The following is a 16,445-nucleotide window of genomic DNA, read 5'->3' on the forward strand; positions in this document are numbered from 1 at the left end:
ATGCTCTTAGAGAGAACCATACAAAACAAAATGAAAGGTTTCGAACATAAAAAAAAAAAATGTTAGTCATGCCAAGACTGAGATCACTCATCTATCTATCATTTCAACCTAATAAATTAGTTACTTTGGTTTTGCAAAGTCTCCCAATTGTGTAGGAACCTCAGTAGCTTTAATCCCAAGTTCAGAGAAGAAGAATAATAATGAGGAACATCAATTTCTGTATTTACAATACTATTTTGATGTTAAATGTTGTTAACATGTTTGTTTAACGTTGTTGTCTCCTTGTTTAGGAGCATTCTTCATAGCCCGCATGAATTTTTAAACAAAATCATGTCTAGTACTGTTTTTCATTTTTCTTATTGATGGAATTGAACCCAAATCCATCGCTAAGAATTAATTTGTCTCTGGAGCACAAAAAATTATGAATTTTCATAACCTCAATCAAAGCATTAGTTTGCTTTTTGTTCTAGCATCTAAAGCAAAAGAAAATACATAAAGGAGAGAGGATAAGGAATAACCATGACAAGAAACCAGGAAAATATATAATAACAGTAGTCCTTCAAAGACAATGAAAATCAAGCAACTAACTTAAATCTGAAGGTGATGCGTAAGTTTGAAAATCTTAATAAAATACTTTGAGTGAGGCCATATTGATAACAGGTAGTCGAAGATTGTAAACCTCAAATTTCATTCCCATGCTCTGATGCATCAAGGTATAGCAAGATTTTAAGATTTACGAACTACTAAATAAAAATATCATGAGGAAGAATCTATAGAAGTACCTGGACAACATGGGAAAATTCATTAAGGAATGCATTTTGTGTGGCTAGGGACAGATGACTGCAAGCCAAAACCTCCAGCATATGCTTGATAGCCAAATCAAGAACTCCAATAAAAGAATACCGTGTAAGTAAATGGAAGGAGATAAGGTCAAAAGCATCAAAGATAAATGCACAAATATACAAACAAAGCATAGAGAACCTTCCAACATTGTAGTGAACATGATTAGGTATATAACTCCAACCATTTTCTCTGTAAACGAAGAGTGCATTCCTGTAAGCTCGAATCGTATGTTGTCTCTACATTTTACAGAATGAATGTTTTATAATTAGCACATAAAATTTTGAACATGCTTTAAATATCTGAGACACAAGTTTCAATGTGAAGATAAATTTGACATGCAATCGAGTACCTGATCAGAAATGTAGTAACAGTTTCCAGACAAAACAAGATGAAAACCATACTTGCGTAGCATTGGTGGGATGGAAAGCAAATAGTAGTAGGATGCTTGTTCAAGCAATCGACCTGCCAAAATAATTATCTAGTTTTGTGATCTCGTAACAGCAAACTCATGCATGTAAAATGGAAATTGTTAGCGTTGATGGCAAAGTCTGATGGAATGATGACTTATGGACTTGCAACAATACAACAAAGAATAGTGAACATATATATACCAGTCGTGAAGGCATACTCAGCCGATGTCATATCCTTTTCCCAGTCCTTCCATCTGTGTATCTGCCCAAGAGAAGATTATCAATGCAAAGTGGATACTACAACAGCTAAACTAAATCATCCTCAGGCAATGCTATGGAATTATTCAGAATGATACATAATGTAATCCACTACTCTGTCACTGCAGATTCACCTTTGCTCTTCCAAGGACCATTATAAGAGCACTATTTACCACATGAAACATAGCCAAAAAGAAGATCAGAATGTGCAACTGGTGCAAGCCTGTGGCAGTAATCAGTTGCTCCTTTTCCTACAAGTGATCGCAACTGAACATTTTAGTGAAAGCTTCTTAGATTTTGTTTACAATAGATTATTTTCAACCAAACAATCAGAGAATTGGAAGTTGCTGTGCACTACTCACTAGGGGGCATTCAACCACTGAACCACCAGCAGCTAAAATCCTGCACTTCAGGTGTGACTCCGTCAGCACCAGCGCGAGCAGCCGCCTTTTATTTCCGCCAGTTGACTCTCCATCAGGGCGACATGGCAGCATAGAATCTGTAACTGCCTTTGGCACGCAGATTTTCACGATCTGGTCCTGACTAAACGTCAACAGCAAGGAGATGAAGCCGAGAATCATCAACTCTGCGAAAACCACAATGGATCATAGAGTTACAGTAATTCATCTATTCCGGATACCATGCACGTCGAAAGAGTGCTCCAATTTAGGTATGAACTTTCTGGTTTTACCGGCTTTCACCTTCTCAAGAACTTCAAAAAGAGTTCTCTTTTGCCTCTTGATAAACCACTGACAACGAAGTCAAAGCAGATGTAACTGTCAGTCATATGAGAAAATGATGCTGATGCAAGACAAGATGGAGTAGCATAATTCCAAGCTAGGAAAAAGATAAGCCATTCAAGGATCTGAAGTATGAAATTATCAGGACAATTTCTCACTTGCAGCCCCAGACATTTCAGAAACTGAAAGATGATTAATCTTTAAGATATAAACTGAGAATTTATAAAACCATGCTTCCTCGTGAAACATGACTGATAACTCGTAAAGAAACCGCTTTCGCTTCATTTAATTTCTTGATGTTACTGATAACTCCCAAAGAAACAACAAAGCAAAACAACTTTTTGTATTCGCAAACCAAGTTCATCCTGATCAAGATAGTTTAGATTTTTTTTCCCAATACATACATACATAGATCAAGATTGAGACAAACGCCTCATAATTTTCCTTTAAAAATTATAGTAAAAAAAATAAATTCCTGAGCAACTTTCCTGTCAAGAAAAATACCCAAACACATATCAGACAAAGTGAAGCTCTGACTCACCTCCCCGACATGATGAAGTCCCTTCTCCAGCAACAGGGAGATGATGATGATGGCCAACTCAAAAATCGAGCAATCGACCTGCCTATCCGTGAGCTACGCCATAGGACTCAAAAATCGGCCCGGCGTCGAAGATGGAACCCTCAAACGCCATGCCTTTCTTAGGGTTAAATCGGCCACCCATGTCGCCGCTCCACCGCCTGCCTTGAACGTGCATCGCGTCGTACCCCTCCCCCTCGAACCACCGCTCCCGCTCCAGGTGGCAGCAAAGGGGGAGCCGTCGGAAGGGCGCCCACGAAGGCGAGGTCGTGATTGCTGGAGAGGTAGATCTGGCGCAGAAGGGGAGATAGCGAGAGGGGAGGGATAGGAGGAAGTAAGTCGATGCCCCTTCTGTGTACGAGCTCCTGGATCTCGGTGCTTTTCTCTCTTACTTCGGATTCCCTCACGTTGCCGACCAACCGTGCCATGGTGGTCGTGGGCGTCCTCTCACTGTTCGGATCTCGTCGGCCCCTACCTTAGTCGGGAAGAGCGAAGAGAGGAAGGAGGAGGAGGAAGAGAGGATCGGACGAGCTTAGGACCAAAGCAGATGATTTTGATCCTGGGAGAGGAAAGGGCGTCGATCCAGGAAGCGGCGTTGATCCAAGGGGAAGAAGGAAGGGGCGTGGATCGAAGGGGAAGAGGGAGATGAGGCTGAGAGAGATGGTCGGAGGTTTAGGTTTAGGTTTAGGCTGAGAGAAGGGGCGCGATATTTGTTTAGGTTTGGAGGGAACTTTGTGAAGTGTAGCTGGTGGAAAAATTAAATTATTATTTTTGGTTCATTAACATCGGGTTTTAAAAACCGCTGTTAAAACCAGTGTCTATTAACAAAAAAAAGGCGCTCATAGACATCGGCTAAAAACCGATGTCTATGAGCGAAAATCAGCGCTCATAGACACCGGTTTTTGAAAAAATCGGTGTAAAATACTCAAAGACATCGGTTTTTGCTTTAAACCGTTGTTGTTCCACCGATGTCTATGAGGGTTTTTCTTGTAGTGAAGGTAAAAGTAGACAAAGTTCAAGTTTTAACACTAATGTCATGGATGTAATAAGAAAGGACACATCAAGCCAAATTGCACGAAATTGAAGAAGAAAGAAGAAAAGGAAAAGAAGAAGAAGGGTACCAAAGAGTTGTGTATTTTATGTTGCTTAGGTAGAAGAGAAGAAGGATGCAAGTATGTGGACTGTGGATAGCGGTTGCTCAAGACACATGACCAGTGATGTGAGCAAGTTCTCCACAATAAATTATATAAAGAAAGGATTGATATCATTCGGGAATAGTGGAAAGCTCAAGATTATAGGTAAAGGTACAATTGAGCTATTATCTACAATTATCATTCATAAAGTCCTATTGGTTAAAAATATGGAGTTTAATTTGCTTAGTGTTAGTCAATTATGTGATGTCGGATACAATATAGAGTTTCATCCCGATAAGTGCTTAGTTAAGCAGAAGAGTCTTGAAGATGTTATGTTAAAAGGATATAGAAAAATAAATCTATATTATATTGACCTTTCATATGCTTCTAACCCTTCTATTAAGTGTTTGATATCAAAAGAAGAGGAAGGATGGCTATGGCATAGAAGACTTGGACATATCAACATGAAGAACATAGCCAAGGTAGCCAAGATGGAGCTAGTAAAGGGACTACCAAAATTCAAGTACATCAAGGACAAATTGTGTGATGCATGCCAAGAGGGTAAGAAATCAAGGTTATCACATAAAGGTTAAACTTTAACTAGTACTTCATTACCATTAGAATTATTGCACTTGGATCTTTTTGATTGTCATAGAACACCTTCCTTGATAGGTAACAAATATTATTTGATGATAGTTGATGATTACTCTAGATATACTTGGGTTTATTTCTTGAAACATAAGGGGGAAATTTAGAAACAATCATAGGATTTACCAAGAGGGTAGAAAATGAAAAGAATCTAAAAATTGATAGAATTCAGAGCGATCATGGTGGAGAGTTTGAGAATTTGAAATTTGCTAAGTTTTATTTATAAAATGGCCATAAGCATGAATTTTCTTGTCTAAGGACACCTCAACAAAATGGTGTAGTGGAGACGAAAAATAGGGTTTTACAAGAGGCGGCTAGGACCATGCTTAATGCATATTCCTTACCTAGCTACTTGTGGGCCGAAGTGGTTAATACCGCTTGTTATATTCAAAATCATGTCTTGATTCATAAATTTTTAGGAAAAACACCCTTTGAATTATGAAATGGAACAATTCATACAATTTATTATTTCAAAGTCTTTGGTTGTAAGGTGTATATTCTTAATACCAAAGATGACTTAGAAAAATTTGAGGCCAAGTCAAATGCGGGAATCCTAGTTGGATACTTATCTACTAGTAGACGATATAGAGTATACAACAAAAGGACTCAAATGGTTGAGGAATCATCCAATGTTGAATTTGATGAGTCTACTAGCACTTATCTTAGGAAATCGTCTATTGATAAGGATATAATTGAACAAAAACAAAACATTACTCATGGAATACAAGACCTACAATTAGGGGGTATTGATCAAGGGGGAGGAAGAAATGTTTTGGATGATGAAAGAATCAATGGAAACAATAAACATCATGAAAGTGATGATCCCATAGTTTCTAGGACCTTAAGGCATCATCAAGATCATCCTATTGATCAAGTAGTTGGAGATGTTGCACAAGGGGTAAGGACTAGATCCTACTTTAGAGATCATACTAGTTAAATTACTCTAATATCATAATTTGAACCAAAAATAATTGATGAAGCCTTATTTGATACGGATTGGATTCTAGCAATGCATGAAGAGTTGAACCAATTTGAACGAAGTAACGTATGGGAGTTAGTTCCAAGACTTAATGATAGTACAATTGTTACAACAAAATGGGTTTTTAGAAATAAATTGGATGATCAAGGAAGAGTCACTAGAAATAAGGCTAGGTTGGTAGCTAGGGGTTTCAATCAAGTAGAGAGACTTCATTATAATGAAACCTATGTTCCGGTAGCTCGGTTAGAGTCCATCCGGATCTTATTAGGGTACACCACTCACATGGGTTTTAAACTTCATCAAATGGATGTAAAATCATCTTTTCTTAATGGGTTTATTAAAGAAGAAGTTTATGTAGAGTAACCACCTAGATTTGAAAATATAAATTATCCAAATCATGTTTATAAACTTAAGAAAGCATTATATGGTTTAAAACAAGCTCCGCGGGCTTGGTATGAAAGACTCTCATCCTTCTTAATCTCTAAGGGCTTTAGAAGAGGGACAATTGACCCAACTTTATTTTTAAAGTCTAAGGATGGAGACATTTTTGTTGCCCAAGTCTATGTTGATGACATCATTTTTGGCTCAACGAATAATGAACTTCTTCATGATTTTATCAAACACATGGAAAGTGAGTTTGAAATGAGTGTAGTTGGAGAATTGAGTTTCTTTTTGGGATTACAAGTCAAACAAACTAGTGAGGGAACCCATATCTACCAAACCGAATTCGCTAAAGAACTTATCAAGAAATTTGGGTTGGAAAATGCTAAAGGAGCATCTACTCCTATGGGAACTAATACCAAGATAGATAGTGATCAAGAAGGAAAATTAGTAGAGCCAAAGTAATATAGGAGTATGATTGGTAGTCTGTTATACCTAACCACTAGTAGACCGGATATATTATTTGCAGTAGGTATGTGTGCAAGATACCAATCTTGTACCAAAGAATCTCACTTAATAGCGGTAAAGAGGATCTTGAGATACATCAAGAACACTCTTAATGTAGGTCTTTGGTACCCTAGGGCTTGGAATTTTGACTTGATTGGGTACACCGATTCCGATTATGCTGGTTACAAATTAGATAGGAAAAGAACTAGTGGTGGATGTCAATTTCTTGGATCCTCCCTAGTAAGTTAGAGTAGTAGAAAACAACCTTGTGTTGTCTTGTCTACTACCAAGGCCGAATATGTAACTATGGGTAGTTGTGTAGCCCAATTACTTTGGATGATGCATACCTTAGAAGATTATGAGCTTCACTACTCCAAAGTTAAAGTGTTGTGTGATAATGTAAGCACCATCAACTTAACCAAAAATCTAATGCAACATTCTAGTACAAAGCACATTGAAGTGAAACATCACTTCATTAGAGATGATGTGGCAAGAGGAGATATTGTACTAAATTATGTTGACTCTAAGTTAAATCTTGCTGACATAGTTACCAAACCACTACTCGAAGCGGAGTTCACCTCTCTTAGGAGAGAACTTGATATGTGCTTTGTAGAATAATGGGTATAACATTGCATGATCCCATCTAACATCAAGAATATATATACCTCAATGCATCTTACAAATGACCTAGGAAGCCTTGCATGTGTATTTCTTCACTTAGACATTATGTGAGATGTTAGGATGATGTCTTTGGCTCATCATGTTCGTTATGGTACATTACCTTGAGCCAATATGACATCTAGTGATATTAATCCTTCATTGGACCAATCATTAGAAAGGCTTGTGCAAAATTAATGTGTACATAGCTCCTTGAAAATGATTGAAAATTTAACTCTATAGCACAAGTTTCATGCAAATTATAAATCATGCCTTATCGCATGCAAATTAGGATGAGATGTATAAATACCATACAAACAAATGCAAGACATGCATTATACTCTAGTATAAATGGAGACATCATACAGAGGTCAAAATTAGGACTTTAGCTCAAGGATATACTACATCACTTAGCTAGTTTTAAAACCTTATGTCAATCTTGGGATTCAAGATATATATTTTTTTAAAATATATTTTCTCCAAGTAGACACTGCTAAAACACACCTCTCCACAAATTTTGGCAATTTTTGGAGGTCCGTAGAATTCTTGGTAAGTTTCTGAAATCTGTTCTGTTTACTGAATTAAGCTGATATAGGGTACCAGTCGACTCGTAACAGTGATTTTTGTGAACAGAAGCTTCTGTGTATTTTTATTTAGGGTACCAGTCGACTGATGGGTACATCAGTCAACTGGTAATCATGGTGTTATAACTCTGTGTGTGATAGGCGGCCAGACAGAAACCCTAGTTCCACCAGCTGCATGTCGTCACCCGCGATCCAAAACTATTCCTCGTTGCCTACAGTCACCTTCGACCACCTAAAACCCCTCTACTTCTTCGATCCACCTCTTATTACCTTCCTTGCCGAGTTTTAGCTTCCCATTTGCTTCCCAGCGCCATAGGCATCCGAGATACTAGGCCTGCGATTTTTAGGCTGCCAACTCATCTCTTCTTCCCTCATCCTTCAATCTGGTGGCAATGGAATGAAGGTAACGATTTCTCACCAATATCTCTCAAGTTTGGTTGGGATTTTGGACTAATCCTTCCTCTTTGTGTGTCTATCCTATTTTCCTGTAATGCCCGAAAATTCTCAAAACTATATTAGAAATATTCTATAATTATTCTGGAATTTTTAGATATTTTTCCGGAATTTTTAGGGTAGCAGAAGTATCAAAAATAAATAGGAAACGAAAATGGCCTACGCGGGAATTGAACCCGAGACCTATTGGGTCTTACGACTTATGGATAGCTTTAGTAACCGGATGAACCCAACAGGGCCGTGCTGAAAGGAAAGGGAAATAATTTTATTTAAATAAGAGTTGGGGGAATTAATCCCTTAATATAAATAGGAATTAATAAGTGGGGAGATAGGATTTTAATCGGCAACCTTTCTTTTCCTCACCCTAGCCACGCTGCAACTCTCCTTCTCCTTCTTCCTCTCGGCGCCAACCCTAGGGTTCTCTCCCTAGGGCCCTAAGAGCACCTTCCAGCAGCGATTCCAGCACAAGAACGTTCCCCCTCCGCGAGAGGAACGCATAGACGCGAGAAGATCGTCGAAAGGATCATCTCCTCCGGAAATCTAGCGATTAGAATCGTAAGAAAATCTGAACAGGAGGTAAGAAACCCCTCACCTGCAGTATAAGTAGCTTCGTGTGAATTCCATGTATTAGTTTAGTAATATGTAGACTACCGACACAAAGGATGCGAATTAGCGCATACCAAGTGTTCGTTTTAGTTGTTTGGCACAGAAAAATGCAACTTAGGCATTTTAGTAGCTTAGATAAATGCAGTAGCAGCATTTTATAGTTTATTTAGTCTTGCTCTAGCTTTTACAGGACTAGATGTCCAATGGGTAGGCTCCCACAGTTGCCTCTAGGTTTAGATAACCTAGTTCTAGGTTTAGACAACCTAGTAAAAGCAAGACAAGAATTTATTAGCTCACGTTCAGTATTTTACTTTCAGTGGCACTGTACTGGATTAGATATCCATTGGGTTGGGCTCCCACAGTCGTCCCTAGGTTTAGCTAACCTAGTAAACCCTACTAGATTCGGAATTTGCAACCCCGGGTCTAGTTAGGGATGCGCGCACAGCAAGTACAGTAGCCGGGCCCAAACAGCAGCATGATTACTATTTTCACTTATTATGATAATAGCTTTCAAACTCTTAATCTAGTTATGTGAATATAGTGTTAGCTCAGTTTGAGTTTCAGTTTCAGTTTAGTTCTCCTAGTTGATACCATGAGATAGCACCATGCTTAGATTTTATTATGCATGCCATGTTTCAGTATTTATACCATGTTTCAGTAATTATGCCATGTAACTTCAGTATGCCATGCTTTAACGAATTCAGTGCATGCTTTTAAATAGCATTCTTTTAAAAGCATATTGCATCGAATGCATGTTTTAGTGAGGTAGATGGTTTCTTACTAAGCGAAAGCTTATAGATACTTTCTTTTCCTTATACTGCAGATAAAGGTAAAGGAAAGATGGACTAGCAGAGGAAGCTGAGGGTCAATGCAGTGATGGTGTGTGTGGCAGGAACCTGGGATGAAGATCCTTAGGGAGTTAGCAAATTAAGAACTTAGTTTTCTTTTCTTCAGTACCTTTATGCACTTTTAGACCTTATAATGTTAACCCATGGAAGTTTTGTTTAAATTGTTAGTAATTATGTCAGAATGTTAGTTAATAGATGTTAGAACTTATTTCAAACGGTTTTAGAATTCTTATATGAGATTTTGGCACGAACTAGTGTTGAAATCATAGGTCCAGTGCGAAATCAGAAACCCAGATCGATCTACAGATCGATCAGAATTGGGGTTGTGCCACTGGATCGGTCAGCTGACCGATCCAGTCGCGAACAGAGAGTTAGCAGAGAGTACAGAAGCTCACTGATCGGTCAGCCGACCGATCAGTGAGCCACTGGATCGGTCTACCGACCGATCAGTGTACTCCTGGATCGACCGATCCAGAGTTTTCCTCCGTGCCAGTATCAAGCTGGATCGATCACTGGATCGATCCGACAGCTCAATCGATTCATGGATCGGTTGAAATGCCTGGTTACAACTAGCAGGACATCCGAGAGGCATAGATTATCTTCCCCAGCATGTGTACAACTCCTAGGTACACCTAGAATATTAAGTTCAGATTTTACAGTAATCAGTTTAGTAAAATTTTAATCAATTCAGATTTCCACAATAGTAATTTAGCACAGCATAATGTGACGCTCAGCCTCACAGCTTAGTCAGTAGAAGGCGGGGCTTTACAGAGTGGTATCAGAGCAGTGTTTCATACTTCCTACACACACATCAGCATTGTACCTACAGCTTCCAAGTTAGAACATCTCTCACTTTCGTTATGTTTCTTGTTTTCATGTTCAGATATAACTAAAGCATGCTTGTTTATGATAGTAGTTAACATGATAACAATAGTTTCTCTATTATGCTTGTGTTAGTCATGTATGTCCTCTATGTCTCTAGAATGGCACGAGGACGCCCAGCTAGAAGGGCACCAGCTACTGAGCCCAAGTATGAGGCAGGCAGTTCAGTGCCTCCCCCAGACCTTACAGCACTAGTGGCTCAGTTACAGCAGCAGCTAGCTGAACAGCAACAGGAAATAGTCACCTTAAAGGCTAGTCAGCAGCACACTCCCACTGTCACCCCGGAGCCTAACTTAGCGACACCAGTGGTCTTAGAGGTTCCACCAGTCCAGCCTACAGCATCAGTAGCCCCAGCAGCAGGAGCGCAGAGTCTGATCCAGTGGCAGAGAGTCAAGCCAGAGAATTTCTCAGGCAGCAGTGAACCATGGGATGCTCAGGCATGGTTCAAAACACTGGAAAGTACGATGAAGCTTCTGGACTGGCCAGAATATGAGAAGGTGAAGTGCGCCTTCTTCTGTCTGATAGGAGATGCACGCATGTGGTGGGAGAGAATCAGAGTGAAGCGCCCAGTGAACCAGATAACATGGGCTGACTTCGAGAAGGAATTCTTTGAGGAGTTCTTTCACATGCGAGTCACCAACCGCCACTACGACGAGTTCACTGAGTTTCGTCAGGGCAACCTATCAGTTGAGGAAGCCGTGAAGAAATTCAATAGATTGGCTCGTCTATGCCCTGAACTAGTCAGCACAAGAAAGGGAACGAATCCGGTTGATGCTCAAGATGCTGAGGCCGGAAATAGCAATGAATGTGGCTGGTGGCGTTCATAGGCCACAAACCACAGAAGAGCTAGTGAGCAGTGCTCTAATCACTGAGCATTACCAGAATAGCATCAAGCAGCAGAAGCAAGTCCTCTCAGAAGCTAAAGGTCAAGGAGGCTCAGGTACTCAGAAACACCAGGGCCACAGCTCCAACTGGAAAGGGAACTCCAGCAACAAGCGCAAACCAGGGAGTTACCCAAAAGGAGGACCGGCTAGTAAACAACCCAGCTATCCAAAGTGTGCTACTTGTGGGAAATTCCACCCTGGAGTTTGTCGTAAGGGCACACGAGGATGCTTTGAATGCGGACAGGAAGGGCATATGGCCAAGCAGTGTCCAAACAAGATCAGTCTTCCTCAGCCACAGCCAATTCAGTATGGAGGCCAGCCAGCTCAGTTACATCAGATGCAGGCCGCTTTAGAAGGTCCACATATCAGCCAGGGTAGATTAGAAGCCCCTCCAGCTACGACCAATGCGAGGATCTACTCACTCACCAGAGAGGACGCAGCAAATGCCTCGACAGTTGTTACAGGTCAGATTAGTATTTTACAGCAAAGTACAACTGTCTTATTCGATACTGGGGCAACCCATTCATATATATCCAGGGCATTTGCTGAGAAATTAGCAATACCCCCAGAGGTACTCAGTAGCCAGTTTCTTACGACGCTACCGTCAGGAGAAATCATGGCGTCCACGCACTGGCTCAGAGCAGTGCCGGTCATTATAGCAGACAGAGAGCTCTTTTGCGATCTGATAGTGCTTAATATGACCGACTACGATGTCATCTTCAGGATGGACTTCTTGATCAAATACGGTGCCTCCATCGAGTGCCGTAAACAGAAAGTCATATTCCAACCTGGAGCAGAAGCACAGTTTGAATTCGTCGAAGAACCCAGGAGAAAAGCCAAGAATTTTCTCTCAGCTATGAAGGTACAGAAATTATTGGATTCAGGATGTACGGGATTTTTAGCACACGTAGTCAGTACCAGTCAGGACAAGGACCGACAGCTAGCAGAGGTCCGAGTCGTATGTGACTACCCAGCAGTCTTCCCTGAAGAGTTACCAGGCTTAGCACCAGACAGGGAGACAGAATTTGAGATAGAGCTCATTCCCGGCACAAAGCCTATTTCCAAAACGCCTTATCGCATGGCCCCAGCATAACTGAAAGAACTTCATGAGCAATTACAGGAGCTTCTTGACAAGGGCTTCATCCGTCCTAGTCACTCACCATGGGGAGCACCTGTATTGTTTGTGAAGAAGAAGGACGTGAGCATGCGCCTGTGTATAGATTACCAGGCACTGAACCAAGTCACGATCAAGAACAGCTATCCTCTTCCTAGAATAGATGACCTGTTTGATCAGCTAAAGGGAGCAGCAGTGTTCTCTAAAATAGACCTCAGATCAGGTTATCATCAGGTGAAGGTTAAAGAAGGGGACACACCCAAGACAGCATTCAGGACTAGATACAGACATTACGAGTTCGTAGTCATGCCCTTTGGCGTGACAAATGCTGCAGCTACTTTCATGGACCTTATGAACAGGGTATTCAGAGAATATCTAGATAAGTTCGTTATCGTGTTCATCGATGACATTCTTATCTATTCCAGAACTCAGGAAGAACACGCAGAGCACCTGAAAACAGTATTGCAGACCCTTCAGCAGAATCAGCTGTATGCCAAGTTCACGAAATGTGAATTTTGGTTAGATCAGGTGTCCTTCCTGGGCCATATCATCTCAAAGGATGGTATCATGGTAGACCCCAGTAAGATAAAAGCTGTGAGCAATTGGAAGACACCCAAGAATGCTAGCGAGATCAGAAGCTTTCTGGGATTAGCAGGCTATTACAGAAAATTCGTAGAGGACTTCTCCAAGATAGCCTCCCCACTGACAGCTCTTACCAGAAAGAACAGAAAATATTAGTGGACAGAGGACTGTGAGAACAGTTTCAGCGAGCTGAAAAGGAGATTGACCAGTGCACCTATTCTGACACTACTAGAGAACGCAGATAGCTTTGACATATATAGTGATGCCTCTAAGTTGGTACTAGGAGCAGTACTGATGCAAGATGGAAAGGTAATCGCCTACGCCTCTAGACAACTCAAGGATTATGAGAAGAACTATCCTACTCATGACCTTGAGCTTGCAGCAGTAGTGTTCGCTCTCAAGATTTGGAGACATTACTTGTATGGAGCTCAGTGCAGAGTGTATACAGATCATTAGAGTCTAAAGTACTTCTTCACTCAAAAGGATCTGAATATGCGCCAGCGCAGATGGCTAGAGCTGGTCAAAGACTACGACATAGACATCCTCTACCACCCAGGAAAAGCAAATAGGGTAGCAGATGCACTTAGCAGAAAGTCCAGTGCTACCTTATTATCTCTAGCAGCCATGTCACCACCCCTACAGAAAGAGATCACAGATTTCGGTCTCGAACTCATAGTCGGGCAGCTCTCTACTATGACATTAGAGTCTACCTTGCTTGGTGACATCCAGACAGCTCAGGAGCAGGATCCTGAAATTCAGAAAATCAAGCAAGAATTAGCAGAATTAGAAAGTGGAGAATTCAGAGTGTCCGTTAGCGGGGTGTTGTACTTTGGCGACAGATTATGTGTTCCAGATCAGGAAGAACTCAGAAGGAAGATTTTAGATGAGGCTCACAAGACTCCCTATGCGATGCATCCAGGCTCCACCAAAATGTACCAGGACTTGAAGAAACGTTTTTGGTGGCCTGGGATGAAGAGAGACATCGCTCGATATGTCAGCATCTGCCTAACCTATCAGAGGGTTAAGGCAGAACATCAGCGACCAGGAGGAGTCTTGCAGCCTATTCAGATTTCGGAATGGAAGTAGGAAGACATTTCTATGGACTTCATAGTGGGATTACCCAGAACCACGAATGGTTTTGATACCATCTGGGTAATAGTCGACAGGTTGACTAAATCAGCCCACTTCTTAGCTATCATGATATCCTACTCCATGGAACAGCTAGCACAGTTGTATCTCAAGGAGATCGTTAGATTACATGGAGTCCCACGAACCATTATATCAGACAGAGACAGCAGGTTCACATCACACTTCTGGGAGTGTGTACAGTCAGCGTTGGGCATGAAGTTAAAATTCAGCACAGCTTTCCATCCTCAGACAGATGGACAGACGGAGCGGGTAAATCAGGTACTCGAAGATATGCTCCGAGCATGTGCCCTAGATTTCAAAGGAAGTTGGTGCAAATATCTGAGTCTAGCAGAATTTGCATACAACAACAGCTATCAGGCCACTATCGGTATGGCACCTTATGAGGCTCTCTATGGGCGGAGGTGTAGATCTCCAATCTGCTGGTATGAGAGTGGTGAACAGAAAGAACTAGAACTTCAGACAGACCTAGTGGCAGATACCACAGCAGCTATACAACAGATCCTCCAGAGGATAGAGACAGCTCAGAGCCGCTAGAAAAGCTATGCTGATACACGGCGCAGACCTTTAGAGTTTTCAGTTGGGGATTCAGTGTTCCTCAGAGTAGCTCCCATGAAGAGAGTAATGCGTTTTGGGAAGAAGGGTAAGCTAAGTCCCCGATATGTGGGACCATACCTTATTAGCAGAAGAGTGGGCAAGGTAGCATATGAGCTAGAGCTACCCCAGGAAATGTCAGCTGCCCACAATGTATTTCATGTCTCTATGCTGAAGAAGCATATCCCAGATGCCACTCAGGTGATTGAGCCCCAGTCGGTACAGATCCGCGAGGACCTCAGCTATGACAGTCGGCCTATTCAGATAATAGACCGAGCAGTTAAGAAATTGCGGAACAAGGAAGTACCATTAGTCAAAGTTATTTGGCACAGTCACACAGCAGAAGAGGCAACTTGGGAGACAGAGGCCAGCATGAGACAGAAGTACCCAGAGTTATTCTAAGTTCGAGGATGAACTTTTTATAAGGTATGGGGGATTGTAACGCCCAAAAATTCTCAAAACTATATTAGAAATATTCTATAATTATTCTGGAATTTTTAGATATTTTTCCGGAATTTTTAGGGTAGCAGAAGTAGCAAAAATAAATAAGAAACGAAAATGGCCTAAGCGGGAATTGAACCCGAGACCTATTGGGTCCTACGACTTATGGATAGCTTTAGTAACCGGATGAACCCAACAGGGCCGTGCTGAAAGGAAAGGGAAATAATTTTATTTAAATTAGAGTTGGGGGAATTAATCCCTTAATATAAATAGGAATTAATAAGTGGGGAGATAGGATTTTAATCGGCAACCTTTCTTTTCCTCACCCTAGCCACGCCGTAACTCTCCTTCTCCTTCTTCCTCTCGGCGCCAACCCTAGGGTTCTCTCCCTAGGGCCCTAAGAGCACCTTCCGGTAGTGATTCCAGCACAAGAACGTTCCCCCTCCGCGAGAGGAATGCATAGACGCGAGAAGATCATCGAAAGGATCGTCTCCTCCGGAAATCTAGCGATTAGAATCGTAAGAAAATCCGAACAGGAGGTAAGAAACCCCTCACCTGCAGTATAAGTAGCTTCGTGTGAATTCCATGTATTAGTTTAGTAATATGTAGACTACCGACACAAAGGATGCGAATTAGCGCATACCAAGTGTTCGTTTTAGTTGTTTGGCACAGAAAAATGCAACTTAGGCATTTTAGTAGCTTAGATAAATGCAGTAGCAGCATTTTATAGTTTATTTAGTCTTTCTCCAGCTTTTACAGGACTAGATGTCCAATGGGTAGGCTCCCACAGTTGCCTCTAGGTTTAGATAGCCTAGTTCTAGGTTTAGACAACCTAGTAAAAGCAAGACAAGAATTTATTAGCTCACGTTCAGTATTTTACTTTCAGTGGCACTGTACTGGATTAGATATCCATTGGGTTGGGCTCCCACAGTCGTCCCTAGGTTTAGCTAACCTAGTAAACCCTACTAGATTCGGAATTTGCAACCCCGGGTCTAGTTAGGGATACGCGCACAGCAAGTACAGTAGTCGGGCCCAAACAGCAGCATGATTACTATTTTCACTTATTATGATAATAGCTTTCAAACTCTTAATCTAGTTATATGAATATAGTGTTAGCTCAGTTTTAGTTTCAGTTTCAGTTTAGTTCTCCTAGTTGATACCATGAGATAGCTCCATGC

General features: G+C 41.1%; 1 long non-coding RNA gene across 1 annotated transcript; it reads right to left on the reverse strand.

Moving 5' to 3' along the window:
* Positions 1-2,030: 2,030 nt before the first annotated feature.
* Positions 2,031-2,847, reverse strand: LOC122006971. Its single transcript, XR_006118813.1, has 3 exons — positions 2,793-2,847; positions 2,203-2,260; positions 2,031-2,097 (listed from the first exon to the last, which is right to left on the reverse strand). It is a non-coding gene; the product is annotated as an uncharacterized LOC122006971 (long non-coding RNA).
* Between the last annotated feature and the right edge of the window lie 13,598 nt (positions 2,848-16,445).

The sequence above is a fragment of the Zingiber officinale genome, chromosome 1A (genome assembly GCF_018446385.1).
Source record: "Zingiber officinale cultivar Zhangliang chromosome 1A, Zo_v1.1, whole genome shotgun sequence".
Classification (NCBI taxonomy): Eukaryota; Viridiplantae; Streptophyta; class Magnoliopsida; order Zingiberales; family Zingiberaceae; genus Zingiber; species Zingiber officinale.